At 38.2% G+C, this 15,993-nt stretch overlaps 1 protein-coding gene across 2 annotated transcripts in view; it reads left to right on the forward strand.

The window, feature by feature from the left end:
- Positions 1-15,993, forward strand: part of CDH2 (cadherin 2) — a 119,663-nt gene that overhangs the window by 69,052 nt on the left and 34,618 nt on the right. The window lies entirely within an intron of this gene.

A 15,993-nucleotide genomic window follows, 5' to 3' on the forward strand; every position in this document is an offset into this window, starting at 1 on the left:
AGTACTCAATAACCAAAGCTTCTGTGTAGTCAATACTGTTCCAAAATATTACTGTGATACAGTAAAAACATCAATAAAAAGTTTTCCTAATACAAAATTTAAAAATAGTTTAGAAATTCTAAAGCTGTTGACCCATGAAATAGTAATAAGTGAGGAAGAATATGAGAACTGGATAATTTTTCCAGGGATTCCATGTTATTAGGGGAGTACTGAGTCCCCACCCCCCACCCCTGTATCAATCCTTAGGGGTTCATGGCAGTTTAATTTACATTTGGTTGTTGTGCTTGGTGCTCTCATATCAGGTCATACACTCAAATGCTTTGTTTGCCTGAATCACCTGACCATTATGCAACATCCTACTGACAGATTCATTAACATTACCACAGTTTTAGAAGTTGGAAGACCTCATTCATGTTTCATTCTGCTTTCACTCCTGCATGATGTTGGCTGTTTTTTATCCTGCTATATCTAACCTACAAATGAGTGTAGCTGTCATGTGCCATAGGAGTTCAGCCAAGTGAAGATGGGTGTTTGATGCATCAGTCAGAATTTTGTTGGTTCCTTTTTGCTAATCATCCTTTTCCCCCTAATTTTTATTCCGGCAGCTCCACATGCATGTTGCTTGTTTGTTTAATAATTGGTAACATATATGCATGATGTTTACATACTCAAATTTGATACATTTCTAAATAAAACACTAGTATATTCATCTTACATGGTATATTCATACATTCGGGTATATAAATTTTTCAAAATGGCAATGAATGAATATTCGTCAAGTTACAATGATTGTTTTGGGTTTTGTCTTGCTTTCTTGTTTTGGTGGGAGGATTTCATTGTTGGTGAAATAGCCATTTCATTTTCAGCAGCTAAACTTCAGACACGACTAATTTTAGGTTAGCTCTCTACTTCAAGTAAAGCATGTTTTAATCCACTGCTGCTCTTTGCTTCTACATTTTGATAAGCAATTGATGCCTTCTATTTTGAGTCTGTCAGTGTACTTGTGCTTTCTGTACTACCTTGTTTGTAATTCACATGCCATATGCTTATGAAATTGCATGTGAAGCATTCTTGTAATCAGGTATTATGTTAAACCATGCCTGCTGGACTAGCATGTAAATATACAACTAAATCCTTCTTAATTTTAAAAGGCAAAATATTCAGCATTTGGATGCAGATACTTGAGAAAGAGTGATATAATGTTTAAAGAATAGTTCACAATGGGTTCTTCATGCATGGTATGAGCCTGGCTCATAGACAACATCACAGCTGCAGTATAAATCCAATACAGAAGGAAGATCCACCCCGCTGTTCTCCCTTTGCCTCATTAGTTAGCCACTTGTCTCTACTCCTGGCCCTCCAGTAGGCCATAAAATGTACAGATATATAATCTGACCCAAAAATACATACATTAATTAAGTAAAAACTGTCCCAGGAACTGTTAGGACAGGGTAGCTATGTTAGTAATTTCATGGGTACTAAAAAAGACAGCATACCATAAAACTCCCTTCACCTTTCTAAAAAAAAAATTGTATCTGTCTTCTTGGAAATTTAGTTGAAATGCTTCCTTAAAAGTTTGGTGAACTATCTTGGGTTGTATTTACATAACCACTTTCCTAACTTTTAAAAATTATCTACATCAAAATTGCTTGTGGGAAGGCTGCCATGTTTGGCAAAGCTGAAATACCTGGTTTGTTGAGTTTATCTTGTCACATTGCTAGTGCTTCTTAAGAGGTTTCCTACAATGCTCATGGATTTCTACCAGGAATTACACTTCAGTTGTTACATCCTTTCCTTTTGCCCTTTCTAAATGAATAGATTGAAACCTAGCAGGTACCATATAACTATCCATTCTATTAAGAATTCAGTAACGAGGCTAATAGCTGCCCATTAATCAACTATGTTGGTTCAGATTCCATCAGTTCATGAGACATAGTTCTTGGTTAACCAGATAATTTAAGAGTAAGGAAAAAATAAAAAGACGTATTAAGAGGTATTATACTATACCTTGATATAATATAGTTTGTGTGACCTGAATGTATCTTATTTGCTTTAATTGGTTCATGCTGTTCGGGATTGTTCTTATACCACCAAGGCAAATTACTGAAACACTAAGAGTAGAGCCTTGTTTTCTAACTGAAATTTCAATATTAATTTTTATATGTTCATTATCTGCTAAGAGTAGATCTGCAAAATAGGATCAGAATGTGATGTAGCTTTGGAAGAATGAAATTAAGTGAAGCCACATCTGATCATTTAAACATAGCCTTGGTTTTTAGTAAGTAGATTGGCAAGACTTGTATTCTCACTGCCATGCAGATGGTATCATCAATTTGCTGAAATAGTGGTGGGAGAGTTCAGTTGTTTCAACTGCCAGTGCTGAATTTCAGGCTCTCAGAGGCTGATAGCAGGTTGTCATTTCACGGTTTGCAGTTTTGTTCTAAACTGCTATTCTGTATATTGTTTTAGTGACTGAATTTATTCTGTCTACCTGAAAGTGTTCCATGTTCTGTATGCATAGAAAATGCATTTGAACAACACTTCATGCATTGGATGAGAAAAAATCTTACACGAATAATTCCCCTAAGCCACATAGTAAGATGTGAAACTTCCCTTAGCCTAGTTTTCAAGGTGCAGCATTAGCCACACATGTACAAGGTATATGCAGAACAACTTTCTTTTTTGGGGGGCGGTATTCTGAGCTATGATGCATATGTCATGTTAGGTGACTGAGAAAGTAGCCAATGTAAAGTAAGCTCTGTATTAATGAAATTTGTTATGAGCTGCATCATATTCAAGGTTCTCATTGAAGTATATGTATTATGTTCAGTGATCTCTGAATTCATGTAATTTCTTCTTTCTGCAATAGATTACTCAAAGGTAATATTCTGCTCCAGCCCTTAAGCCTTTTCTAAAAGAATTTTAGTGCTACTATAATCAATCAAGCCTCTTGCCATTTTCACCTGCTATCTCAGTCTAGCACAGGTTGAATAACAAGTGCAGTATTTTGTATTTTTCATTTAGGTATGGCTCCTGGAAAGTCCAGGCAAAGAACGTGCTTGATTTATCATAGGAAACAAATATACCAATATATCAAACTGTCTGCTCATTTCCTTTTTCTTCTTCTTCAGCACTGTACTAAATTTTGATGGTTGAGGTAAAGTGACTCAGCCAGGACTACAGGTGCCTGTTCACTAAGTAGGGTGCTACTTGGAATATATTGCATAAATTTGCACAGCATTGTTTTGGCTCTGTATCTTAAAATATGTCTAAATTCATGCTGACATTATAACATAAGAGACTCTTTAGCTGAATGTTATAATGTTTGCATCTTTTCTTATTTATTTATATTTCACATCCAGGTTTCTACCCTCTTTCTTGCATTTCCATCTGCATTTCTGGTGTTTACCTGTTGGATTCATCTGCATTTATTTTTTTAAAAAGCTAACAGGGGTACCAGACCTTAAGTTTCAGTCCAACCCTATACTAATTTATAGATCGTATAGATTATTGGTGGGGGGTAAAGAAGCTGTGCTCCTTTTTTTAATAAGATGAAATGTCACCATTTCCAACATGGTGCCTTCCAGATATATTGAACTACAATTCCTATAATCTCTCAGCCAGGGAAGACTGATTTAAACAAGCACACAAGCACAGGTATCTAGGTTGGCATGAATAGATATGGGTAAAGGCAGGGGCTTCAGTTCTTGGTAGGGAGGAGAATAGCAGAATAAAGAAGAATGAGGAAAGGTTATTTAAGTTTCTGCAGTACTACTCATAAATTTACATAATGATTTATTTGTGTGCAGTATCAGAGGGATAAAAAACAGTTGTAGGGAGACTGTGCCTTTCACAATATTAGATAAGTAATGACTCTTGAGGAGTGAGTTTTCAGCATTTCAGAAGTTAAAGTGTGGATCAGTCTTTTCTGTATATCTCTCTGCAAGTTAGTTACTACGCCTTCAGGTCTACTGACAAACTGTAAACTTCCTGAATGCTACTTTGAAAGCTCACATGGGGAAACTACATATGTGACCAAATTAAAGCCCAAAAATGGAAGTAGACCTGTAGTATGATCCTGATAGTGGCTTTCATGGACCTTGGAGACTAGAGGCTAAGTAGATCTTTTGGACATTTGTTGCATTGTTCAGTCTGGATTTCATGTGTGGAAAAAAGAAGCAGAAAGAGAAGCTTGGACACCACTAAGTACAGGATCACGCCAGCTGCTCTCTGAATGAATTTGTCAGAGAGAGTTCTTCTTCCAGTTGACCAAAAAAGCCATGTTAAATGAGGCAGTCCATCGTTATGTATACGTTGGGAGGCAAATATCTATCTAGACAGAAATAGCAGTGAAAGGACTGCAAAGGATGCTTTTGGCTATAGGCTTGTTTTGACTTGATATGTTCTAAGTCCCAAGGTGATCCCCACCTGCTCAGACAGCAGACCAGTAGTACTCAGTAAGACTTAACAGCCAACTTGATAAAATTACATATGATCTCATGGACCATTACTTTAGATATTAAGACATTATTTAGTAGACACAAGTTCCCACTGACTGTGGAAGAAAATTCCTTTTCTCAAGAATAACCCTGTAGTTCAGTGGTGGTCAAACTGAGGCTCAGGAACTGCGTGCGGCTCTCAGTTTATTTTATGGCTGTCCACTGTGGGCACCCATGGGTTCCCGCTTGCTCCTGCTTGCCACTGTGCTTGCTGCTCGCCTCCTGTTGCCACCACCTGTGGGTGCCCACTTGCAGCTCTCAAAGATCTGACATTTACCTGTAAGTGGCTCTTTGGTTGAGCAAGTCTGGCCGCTGCTACTGAAGTTCGACATTGGGTTGCTGTTGTTAACACTGGGTATTTTATACTTAGCAACCCATAATTAAACCATAGAAACCATAGTGCAGGGTTCACATATGATGAGAACATGTGATTCATTGGTAATCCATACTCAACTTGTATTCTTGGTTTTCCGTTATTTGAACCTGGTCAGTGCCTTTATCTAAAGTAAAATCTAAAAAAAGCATTAAATCTTAGATGCATATCTACATTATTTTAGCTATATGTAAACAAGCATTCCACAAGCAAGTGGTCTCCAGATGCAGTGGACGGCAGCTTCCATTATGCTCATCTAGCATGGGGAAGACTGGTGTAGATGGACTCCCAGGAGCACCCTGGTCTTGTTGCCATTTTAATTATGAGTCTGTATCTCATAGCATTAATTTCCAACTCAAGTTATGACCCTTAAGAGGTTTTTAATTTCTCAAAGACAACCTGTCCCTCCTGCAGGGGGCCGCTTTTTCTTGAAGATCAATTAGAGAGATGCCATGAGGCACACATAAGATACATAAGACAGAGCCTTCTCTGCAGTTGCACCCACATTATGGAATTCTCTGCTCCACTATCTAGCACCCTCACTGGCCCCCTCACTGATATTTTTCACCACTGGCTAAATTTACACTTAATATTTCAAACATGTCTGCTAGCTGATTTTCCTGGTATTTCAATTTTAATTGTCTGTCTTTAGATTCTTTTAATGTTTTAATGTTGGTATATCAATAGATTGTCTTCAATGGAAACATTAGAAACTTTACTACAGTAAGTAGTTTGATAGCATTTGTATTTAATACTACTTTAATTATTATTGTCCAGAATGAAGCTCTTGTATGGAAATTGCATTAATAGTTTCATTGGTTTTCCTGGTTCAGAAAATGTTTCAGTGGAGTTTTGCAGGAGTATATTTGCCATTTGTTTATTAAATAATTGAATGCCACAAGAGAGATTGGAATCTCTCTACTGTGCCTGCATTAGAAAACAAAATCTCCCATCTAAATACAAGCATATTGTTTCCCCCAAGATGCTTACTTCTTTCTGTTACATTTTTTCCACTAAAATGAAGACAAAAGAAGTGTCAGTGCTCAGGAAGATTTTCTGTCAGTGAGTGGTAGGGGCAAGAATTGAAAAGGATCAGTGAATCAGATGTAATCTGGGTTGTGTTTGAGATACCAAATCTGTGTTTTGCTGACGGCCACATTTCCTGTTTTGAAAAGCTGTATAGGCATTTCTATCAAACACAAAGAACTTTATCCCTATTTTCTTTCCAGCATGCCTGTGATGCCTTTGTTGAATAAGCAAAGAGGATTATGGGAAGTTGAACTTGGTAGCTCATTTTAATAAAGAAGTGTCAATGAGTTTTCACTATGAAAATAAGAATCGAACATTTTTGTGATTTTATTTTCCCTTACAGGTAGCTCTTAAAATGGACCATTTATATTAATTTAATTAGCTCAGGAAGGAAGAAAAGTAGCATGAATTAGAAAAAATGTCTTTAAAAACTTGCTGCAAGACATAATTTGACATTTAGATTTTACATTCATTCTTGCTACGAAGAGAAATCACATAGCTGAAAAATGCACTTGTGAAAAATAAAACTTTATTTTTCAGCTTCTTTCTCTTCCTGTATTAATACCAGGACCCCTAGGAAGTTAAAATAATGCACTTATTATCATGCACTGATTGCATTTAACTTTGAGTTCTAAAGTTTAATGTTTTCTACTCACTAAACAAATAATTATTCGGAAGACTTCAAACATGCTGTGTACAAAGTCTTATTTTTCTCTACAAATGCTATGTATTTGAGCCCATATTAATGAGTTCTGATTCTGTAGCCATTGATAGAAAAAGTCCCATGTTTGGTAGTAAACTGTATCTTCTTTTTCCTTAAGAGATAAAGTCAAGCCTTTAACTTTGAATATAAACTCAAATCATGAAGTGAATTACTATACCAATACTGATTCTTTGCTACACTGTATCTACCTGGGAAACTTGCAAAACTAGTTATATCATGATTTCTCAAATTGTTTTAAGAGAATATGAGAGCCATAAGAAATTGTCCCCAAAGTCAAAAATTGTGGCCAAGTTTCAGATATACATCAGAAAATACAGTAATTCCAAGGTAAATTATTTCATGCATATTGCAGCTTCTGATTAGCCTGAGAAGACTTTCTGGAGTCCTGTTCTGGAAAAAGTTATTTAGAGCTGTCTATTCAGATAAACAGATTATTGGCCAAGTATTTCAGTTTGTTTGTAGAACCATGGACTTTTGAAATACTTTCATTAGCTGTGCAATCCCATGCAAGTCCACTTAGTTCCATTAAATTCAGTGGGTTTATGTGCAGGCAAGTTGGCATAGGATTTCAAACTAAGAATACAGTACAGTTCTATATACAATATGTCCACTATAACAACTCATTGAATTCAATGAGATTTCTTCTGATAGTGAGTGTTGGATTGTTACTTAAATTGTTGGGGCAATATCAAAACAACTAATATAATAGAGAAGGAAAGGATTTATAGATTTCTGTATATGGTTTCTGTAAATAGAATTGTTAGAAATAGAAGGAACATGAGCCTTCTACTTGCCCTGTCCCCTTTCCCAGGTACTGACATCTATAATTAAATGTAATTGTGTTGTGTACATCAACCATAACAGGAGTCATTCTATCTATATTTGTCTTCCTCTTTGTTTCTCTCAGTCTCTGTTAGAATCACACAACATTTGAGACTCACTTCCTTTACATAGGTAAGTGGGTGCTGTCATTCAGTGATACAATTTCAACTGCTAAAGTTACCCTGAAAAATAGCATTTTTTCTCCAAGCATGATATTTTGTATTCTGGGCAATCTTCTGTTCCTGCTTACATCTGTTTCCATCTGTTCAAATTCCCGAATTCTCTGTCTCTGCCAGAGTTGTTACCTCCTCTTTTTCCAAGCATACAAATACAGGATCATCCTTAATCTTAAAGCTAAATTAAATATATAGTCTAGTTGGTCTAGGCACATAGTAACAACTACCCCACCACAAAGGTTGAGACTACAGCATAGGAGGATGAGTACCATTTTCATCTCATATATGCCTAATGAAAATGTCTTCCCTTTCCAAGGATGTGTTATTTGGCACTAGTGGTACAAGTGACAGCTCAACACTTTTGGGGAACTTTTAAAATCAGAACTGCAATGTAGAATCAATCATGGTGCCGATCCTGTTCTGTTTCCCACTGCACCCCAGCAAGCACTGTTTACAGCCTTAAAAGAAATATGTGGCACCCAGCTATGCTTTTGACATCTTTAGAGACTTTCTTTTCTTTGTCCTGTCACATCCAGGTCATTGACAAATCCTGCTTCTACATTCTTATTTTTAGTCTTTTCCTTTTCTGCCTCAATGTGCTAATATTCTCATCCATTCCCTGGTGATCAGATGGAATTAATAACTTCAGTAAATGCTCCCTCACTGTATGTTGCTTTCAACAGTATTAGTTCAGAATGCTAGTGTTAAAAAATATGGTTTCCCTCCATTTACTCTCTTCATTTCCATTCTCTCTGGCATCACAGTAATACCAATATGTATAGCTGCAATAATACTTGCCCATTGCTGTTCCAGCAGCATCCTGTGCTTGACAGCCAGGACAAATCTAGCCTACAGTATAATCCCATTATAAAAGATTACTACCAAATGTTTGGCATTTAGGATTGCACAGCCTAGCTGTCTCCACAGTGAGAGATGTCTTTAGGGTAGCGCATGGGTGAATTCAGGGTAGCGCACCATTGCACTCATTTCACATGCTAGCAAAGGTATGCTCAAAATCCTACAAGCTAGGCTCCAACAGTATGTGGACCGAGAACTACCAGAAGTACAGGCAGGATTTTGAAGAGGGGGAGGAACTAGAGATCAAATTGCCAACATATGCTGGATCATGGAGAAAGCTAGGGAGTTTCAGAAAAACATCTACTTCTGCTTCATTGACTATGCTAAAGCCTTTGATTGTGTGGATCACAACCAATTGTGGCAAGTTCTTAATGGGATGGGAGTACCAGACCATCTTATTTGTCTCTTGAGAAACCTATATGTGGGTCAAGACGCAACAGTTAGAACTGGGTTTGATTGGTTCAAAATTGAGAAAGGAGTTCGGCAAGGCTGTATACTGTTGCCCTGCCTATTTAACTTATATGCAGCGCACATCATGCGAAAGGTGGGGCTAGATGAATCACCAGTTGGAATAAAGATTGCTGGCAGAAAGTTCAACAACCTCAGATATGCAGATGATACCACTCTCATGGCAGAAAGCGAAGAGGAACTAAAGAGCATCTTGATGCGGGTGAAGGAGGAGAACACAAAATGTTGGCTTGAAACTCAACATTAAGAAAACTAAGATTATGGCAGCCGGTCCTTTCACTTCCTGGCAAATAGATGGGGAAGAAATGGAGGTAGTGATAGATTTTATTTTCCTGAGCTCCAAGATCATCGCAGATGGGGACTGCAGCAAGAAATTAAAAGACGCTTGCTCCTGGGGAGGAAAGCTATGGCAAATCTAGACAGCATACTAAAAAGCAGAGACATCACCCTGCCAACAAAAGCGCATATAGTCAAGGCTATGGTTTTCCTAGTTGCAATGTATGGCTGTAAAAGCTGGACCATAAGGAAGACTGAGTGCTGAAGAACTGAGGCCTTTGAATTGTGGTGCTGGTGGAGACTCCTGCGAGTCCTTTGGACTGCAAGGCCATCAAACCGGTCAGTCCTAGAGGAGATCAACCCTGACTGCTCTTCAGAAGGCCAGATCCTGAAGATGAAACTCAAATACTTTGGCCACCTAATGAGAAGGAAGGACTCCCTGGAGAAGAGTGTAATGTTGGGAACAATAGATGGCAAAAGAAGAAGGGGACGGCAGAGGATGAGGTGGCTAGATGGAGTCACTGAGGCAGTTGGTGTGAGCTTGGGTGGACTCCAGGGGATGACGGAGGACAGGAAGGCCTGGAGGAATGTTGTCCATGGGGTTGCGATGGGTCGGACACAACTTCACGACTAACAACAGCAACATGGGTGAATTATGCTTCCCAGCTCTGTGTCCATGATGTTCCCAACCACCACTGCCTAATTTTATGTTCAATAATAGGTTTTCATGACAATGCTATGTGGTATTTTACTAGGCTAGAATTTTCAGTGAAGCAGCCCAAGACACAGACAAGTGGTATGTGCCAGTAAGTAGCAGTACTCCAGATTTCATTTGTCCTTATTCAGTAGACTGTGGCTATGGTACAGAGAAGGGACATAATTTTCCCTTCTCAGACAGAATCTGCCTCTAATAAGGCAAGTGTTCTTGATGTGCACTTGGAACAACTGGTCAACAGGGAAGATTTTTTTCCACCTTTTACCAAAAGGAGAATATAAGAGCTGGAGATACAACGTGATAATACCGAAAGTACACTTTAATTTTCTGATGAATGAAGCTAGTTAATTGAAGATTACTTGTAAGGTACATGAGATTAGAAACAAATTTTATAATGTCTATGAATTATTCATACTATTAGATATGCTTGTAAATGGTTTAGTTCTGTAGAAGCATGCTTGGTGTCATGATTTCTAAAGTTCACCTCAGTACATGTGGTTTCATTTGTTGCATATCAGAATAGAGAAATTTGTAAAATGCCAGGAAGACATAGTAACATGTAGCATCTATAACACGTTACTTTGTATTTCTTTCACTGTTTGTTTACCTTCTTCCATTGTAATTAGAAAATGTGAAGATTTTGGTCCAAGGACAAGGGACAGATAGTAGCAGATGTAATACACAAGATTTGGGTCACATGCAGATAAAAAAAAAGAGAAAGCCAGATCAAGTTTACATTGCATATTTTCTGAGAATCAATCAGCTCAGCATTTAGGCACATGATATTTACATACTAATATGAATTTCTGAAACATCTGTATGAGCGACCTATCACAGCAATGATTTAACATGCCACTACTTAACCTAGCCGGGGATTAGCTGTTTATACATTTATCATGGCATTCATTCACCACCTCTGCATGACAGGAGGCCCTCAACCCATGGAATATTATTATTGAGCTCATCCTCCAATTCCTTCACATACTTTTCCAAGAAGGACTAAAGCCCTCCTCTATCCATTCAGAGACTAGCAGTCTGGGTCATGAACACCATCTCCCCAGCCTATGAGCTGGCTCATTTACAACTTGTGGTCCACACAAGCTCACTCCACACAAGTGATGGCAAAATCCAGATTCCTCTTTGCAGGAATACCTTTGCCGGACTTTGCAGAGCAGCTGCATGATTCACACCCTCAGTATTCTTCATTCACTACAGGCTAGACATTTGGGCAAAGACAGACTGCTCCTTTGGCAGAGCAGTGTTCCCCACAATCCTCCAGTGACAACACCATCCTGCAGACCTCTCCAGGATAAGCTTGCTAGCTGTCCATCAATGTAATGCACAGAGAGCACAAAGAAGACAGTTTCTTATATGTAACTGTCATCTGTGTACAATCTGTCCAATTGTTGTCAAACCAAACAGAGCTGCCCCTCACTACGGGGAGCACAGAGGCTAGACTGGGGTGGTACAACATTCTTTTTCCAGGGCAGGGACCAGTGGAACTGAGGGCATGGGTAGGAGCCCCTCTCATGGACGCAGGAAAAGGATGGAGAGAGGCTCTCACCCAAACTAATGCTTAGCAGTAGAATCTTCCCGGCAACAGGATCCACACAGGTGGAGAGCCTGAATATGTGAATGCACAGATGACTGCTCTGAGAACCATAGTTTCAAGTAAGCAACATGACTTTTGTGTGAAAAGCTGAAACATGAGTTATTTGTGCTTTTCCCCTTGTCACTCTCTTGAAGCATCTTGGTTTGGGCTAGTGATAGGATGCTCACATACCTTTTCATTTATTTATTGTTTCAATTTATATGCTGCTACAGTTAATACAACACAACATTTTAAAAATCTGTTCAAATACAGTGTTAAAATTAAAATTCAAATATATAAAGAAGCAAAGTACAACAAATTAAAATCACTTCATAACAAATTAAATAAAGTAGAATTTAAATTAAACTATGGGACAAGCATAGAGTCAAGTTAAACTCAAAATGTGACACCCAAATCAACTATTAAAATAGCCAGAAAAATTATATGACTTCTTTGCCTGTCCCCTGAATGGTAACAGTGACAATTCCAGGCACACCTCTCTAAAGAGGTATGCCAGAGATGGAATAGGCTCCCTAGAATAGAATAGCCAGAGATGGGTATTCCACCAGAATGTATTCCACCAGAATCCAACTTGCCAAACAAATAGAAAATAAGCAGCCAGCCCCATGACCAAGGGCTCTTGAATTGAGGTGTTCAGTAAAATCAGGTAGCAGTGAGTGCAAACAGGTTTGGAACCAGGATGGGGGCACAGAAGAACAAGAGGGAGGTATTATTGCCTTTTGTCCTCATTCATATGGCTCATGTGTTTTCATGTGCGATGCCCAGTACAGTTCTGTGGGTGACTTTAACTAGATGCGCAGCATACACAGCAGATTGTAACCCACACAAACAATCTAGAAAAATTAGTTTGTAAGCATTTTTCAAAATGGTATGTCATTGCCTATATAGACCTGCTTTTCAGATTGCCATGGGGCACAACAGCTGTGATGCACAGCCCACTGTTTTATCACAGGTTAGAATGCAACAAGACCCCTGAAAGATCTAGACATAAGGTGGATATAGTATTTGTAGTAAACATGTGAAAGGTAGAACACTAATTCTGTCCTTTCTGTACCTATTTACATCACTCTACACTTGCCAAAGGAGAGAACCTCAGAGGAGAACCCTGGTTTATGGTTACAGGAGACTTTCCTCTTCAGAAATTTGCCTTCCACAAGTGAAAGGCAGTGGAAATGCACAAAGAGGAATCATGCTTAACACATTCCTCCTCCTTATACATTTACCTCAACCCCTTTCAGTACACCTGTGTGAAGCTAAAAATCAAATCTATAGTAGAACACAGTTGAACTGTGAACTTCAAAATGGATTAAATAGAGGAAGAGGAAGGTTTTGACTTGCTTGAACAAGTCCTAATATTCTGGATGTAAACACTGAGCTTAGGGAGGCATGTACCATGGTATTAAAAAAAAGTTCCTCTCATGGTATATTCCCTGTCCTCAACACATGTGTTTGGGGTTGGGAGCAATTCCTGATCCCAGATCTTTTAGTATGCATCAGTGGGAAATAGGAAAGTATCCTCCATAAGTTCTAAACTGAACATAAGAAATCTTTATAGGTGTTAGGAATATACAGCATCATTTTGTTACAGGTCCCCATCTGAAGTGCTTCAATTCTGAATAATTGGGCTTTATTTTATTTTTTTGGTCTTTGTGCTCCACTTTTTCCAGTGTTTCTTAAATCCAGGCATATATGTTCAAAGGTCTAATAGGGATAGGCCAGAGGCAAAGGGATTTCTTAGATTTCACCTCAACAGCTAATTCGGGCAGTATTCTCTGTGGCAGTGAATAAGCCTACGTCCTGTAATGCTTTACAGAACTGTTGTAATTATTACCAACAGAATGGAGGTGAAACTCTTTGAATACTTGAAATGTGCTGTCTCTAGAATGCAATTACCAGAATGAATGGCAATGCTCTGAAGTATTACGTCTAGACAGGAGGTGTTACAAGATCTAAAGTGAAGTAATGATAGAAGACAGTTTATTCTTTAAAAAAATCTTATGTTCAGACTTTATTAATATATATTTAATAATTTATTTGTATACTATTTGTAAGATAAGTAAGAACACACTGGTGGTTTTTATGCTTTGGTGGTTTTTATGCTTTGGTGATCCAAGTGTAGCAGTGTTTTTCAGCTCTTTGCAGATTGCACATGAAGCACAATATATTTTAAAATAAATATTAGATGTTACAGTGCTGTGAATAACATACCCATCCTTTTCAATTAGTTTAGGAAACATTAGTATTAATAACTTTCTGTAGAAGAAAAATGTTTCCTTAATGTTTCTACGAAGTCTGACCAATAATACTAATTGAAAAATGATAATTATTCTTCCTTACAGAATGCTGAAACACATTACACTAACTGATCAAAATCATATTTACAAAGCTAAAGCCTTTCAGGGAAGTAAAAACTACCTACAGCACAAAATGTAATTTAATTATGACTGGCTATATATATCAGCATAATTTGTTAATATGTACTCTTTGCAGAAGAGAATAATTCTATCAGGGCACTGACAAATTTTATACATTTTCAGCAAGGGACTGTCAAAAGAGAGCCATTTTCACTGAATTTCATAGCATTCAATTTGTGTGAAGGAAAAATATCAATGAGGAAAGCACTAGCTTTCCTTTTTAGTTATTCAACTATATTGAAAGATAGAAACAGAAACAATGAAACATTTTATTTATATATTTACTTTTATATTTTATTGTTGTAAGCCGCCCCGAGGCTTCGGCAAATGGGGCGGCATAAAAATGTTTTAATAAATAAATAAATATTTGTATGCCACCAAACTGTTCCAATGGAATCTCTATGTGGCTTGCAACAAGTAATCAAAAATTACTTGTTATATATAATTTAATTTAATTAATTACAAATATTAAAATAATAAAACCAATTGCATATAAAACAACAACCTTAACAATGGAAATTCAAAATGGTATCAAGTGATGGGACAACCATATACAACATATTAGAAGCAATTCAAAATCAGTTATCAAAATACCTGAAGAGAAATGTTTTAGCCTGGCACTGAAAAGAAAGCAATGTTGGCACCTGGTGAATTTCTCTGAGTAATTTTTCTCACAAACTGCAAAGTAAAGTTGTCACAGCCAGCCACTGAGGGCTCTGAGGTCTCCTCTGGTGAACAGATTTTAGGAGGCCTCAGAGCCCAAAACAGCTTGACTAGATGTCACTGTGAGGAACCAATACAGGTGTCAAACTACTGGTGTTTTGCCAGCTTTATTGCCATGGAATAGGCTTGATAATGAGTTCTAAGCCATGTTCTGTTCAACTTGTTGGAATATTTCCTCCCCTTGCACTCTAGCTGTCTCCACTCCTGATTCATTGCCTTGGACTCTGGTGTATACCAAGGAGTTGACCAGGCTCTGCCAGAGTGGAGACTAAGCTTAAGCGCAATCCTCTCAACCACCCAAGTCATTTCCCTGCTCTCCAGGGTGACATGAGCTTCTACAACATATCAGCTGGATAATCCCTCAGAGCCCTCTGGAATCCATCTGGATCCATCAGTTTCTGAGGTGGATCATCCTGATCAATCCCCACTCTTGCAGAAGGAAAAGGAGACCTGTAGCCTAAACTTCACCAGGAAGTGGTCCAGGCATGACAACAGAGTTAATGTTATCCCCCGCACATCAGAACAACCATCTCCCAGTCCCATCAAAAAAAAAAAAAAACAGATCTAGAGTGTGACCTTTCTTGTGCATCAAACTGATGACATGCTGAGACAGCCCCATGGTTGTCATGGAAGCTATAAAGTCCTAAGCTGCCCTGAATAAGGCAGTCTCATCATAGAAGTTGAAGTCCCCCGGCACCAACATTCTGGGGGTCCTCAATACCAAATCCAAGACTACCTCCATCAGCTTAGGCAGGGAGACAGTTGGTAAGCAGCAGGGTGGATGGTATATCAACAGAATTCCTAATCTGTCCCAGGTTCCCAACACACAGTACAAACACTCCCCCTAGGAGACAGGAACCCTAGAGAGGTAGATAAAATCCTTATAGACTATTGCTGCCACCCTCTCCCTCAGTTCTCTGAGCAATGGTAGTGCAGAACCAAGTACCCTGGTGGGCACAGCTTGGACAAAGAAACTCTGTACTTTTCTCCCAATCCAGGTCTTGGTAATGCATGTCAGGTAAGCACCTGTTAAGTTCCTTATTTTTAATTGGAATAATACAAACATGGATTGTTCAAATGGACCTTATGAGATCCCTGGATTATCCTAAGGAGCTGCTTCTTGTATAGATTATGGGAAGCAGAGGAAAAGAAAACCATATTAAATGTTGTGGTTCTCTATAAGTAAGAGTAAGTCCTGTGTTTATGTATGTTTTTTTCCAATAGATGAGTAATGTCTCTTCTTGATTCTTGCGGCCTGTTGTAATAATTTGCATTTTGTTAAGACACAAAACTGTTATACAAGT

Source organism: Varanus komodoensis, unplaced genomic scaffold, assembly GCF_004798865.1.
Source record: "Varanus komodoensis strain SLA01 unplaced genomic scaffold, ASM479886v1 scaffold14_1, whole genome shotgun sequence".
Taxonomy (NCBI): domain Eukaryota; kingdom Metazoa; phylum Chordata; class Lepidosauria; order Squamata; family Varanidae; genus Varanus; species Varanus komodoensis.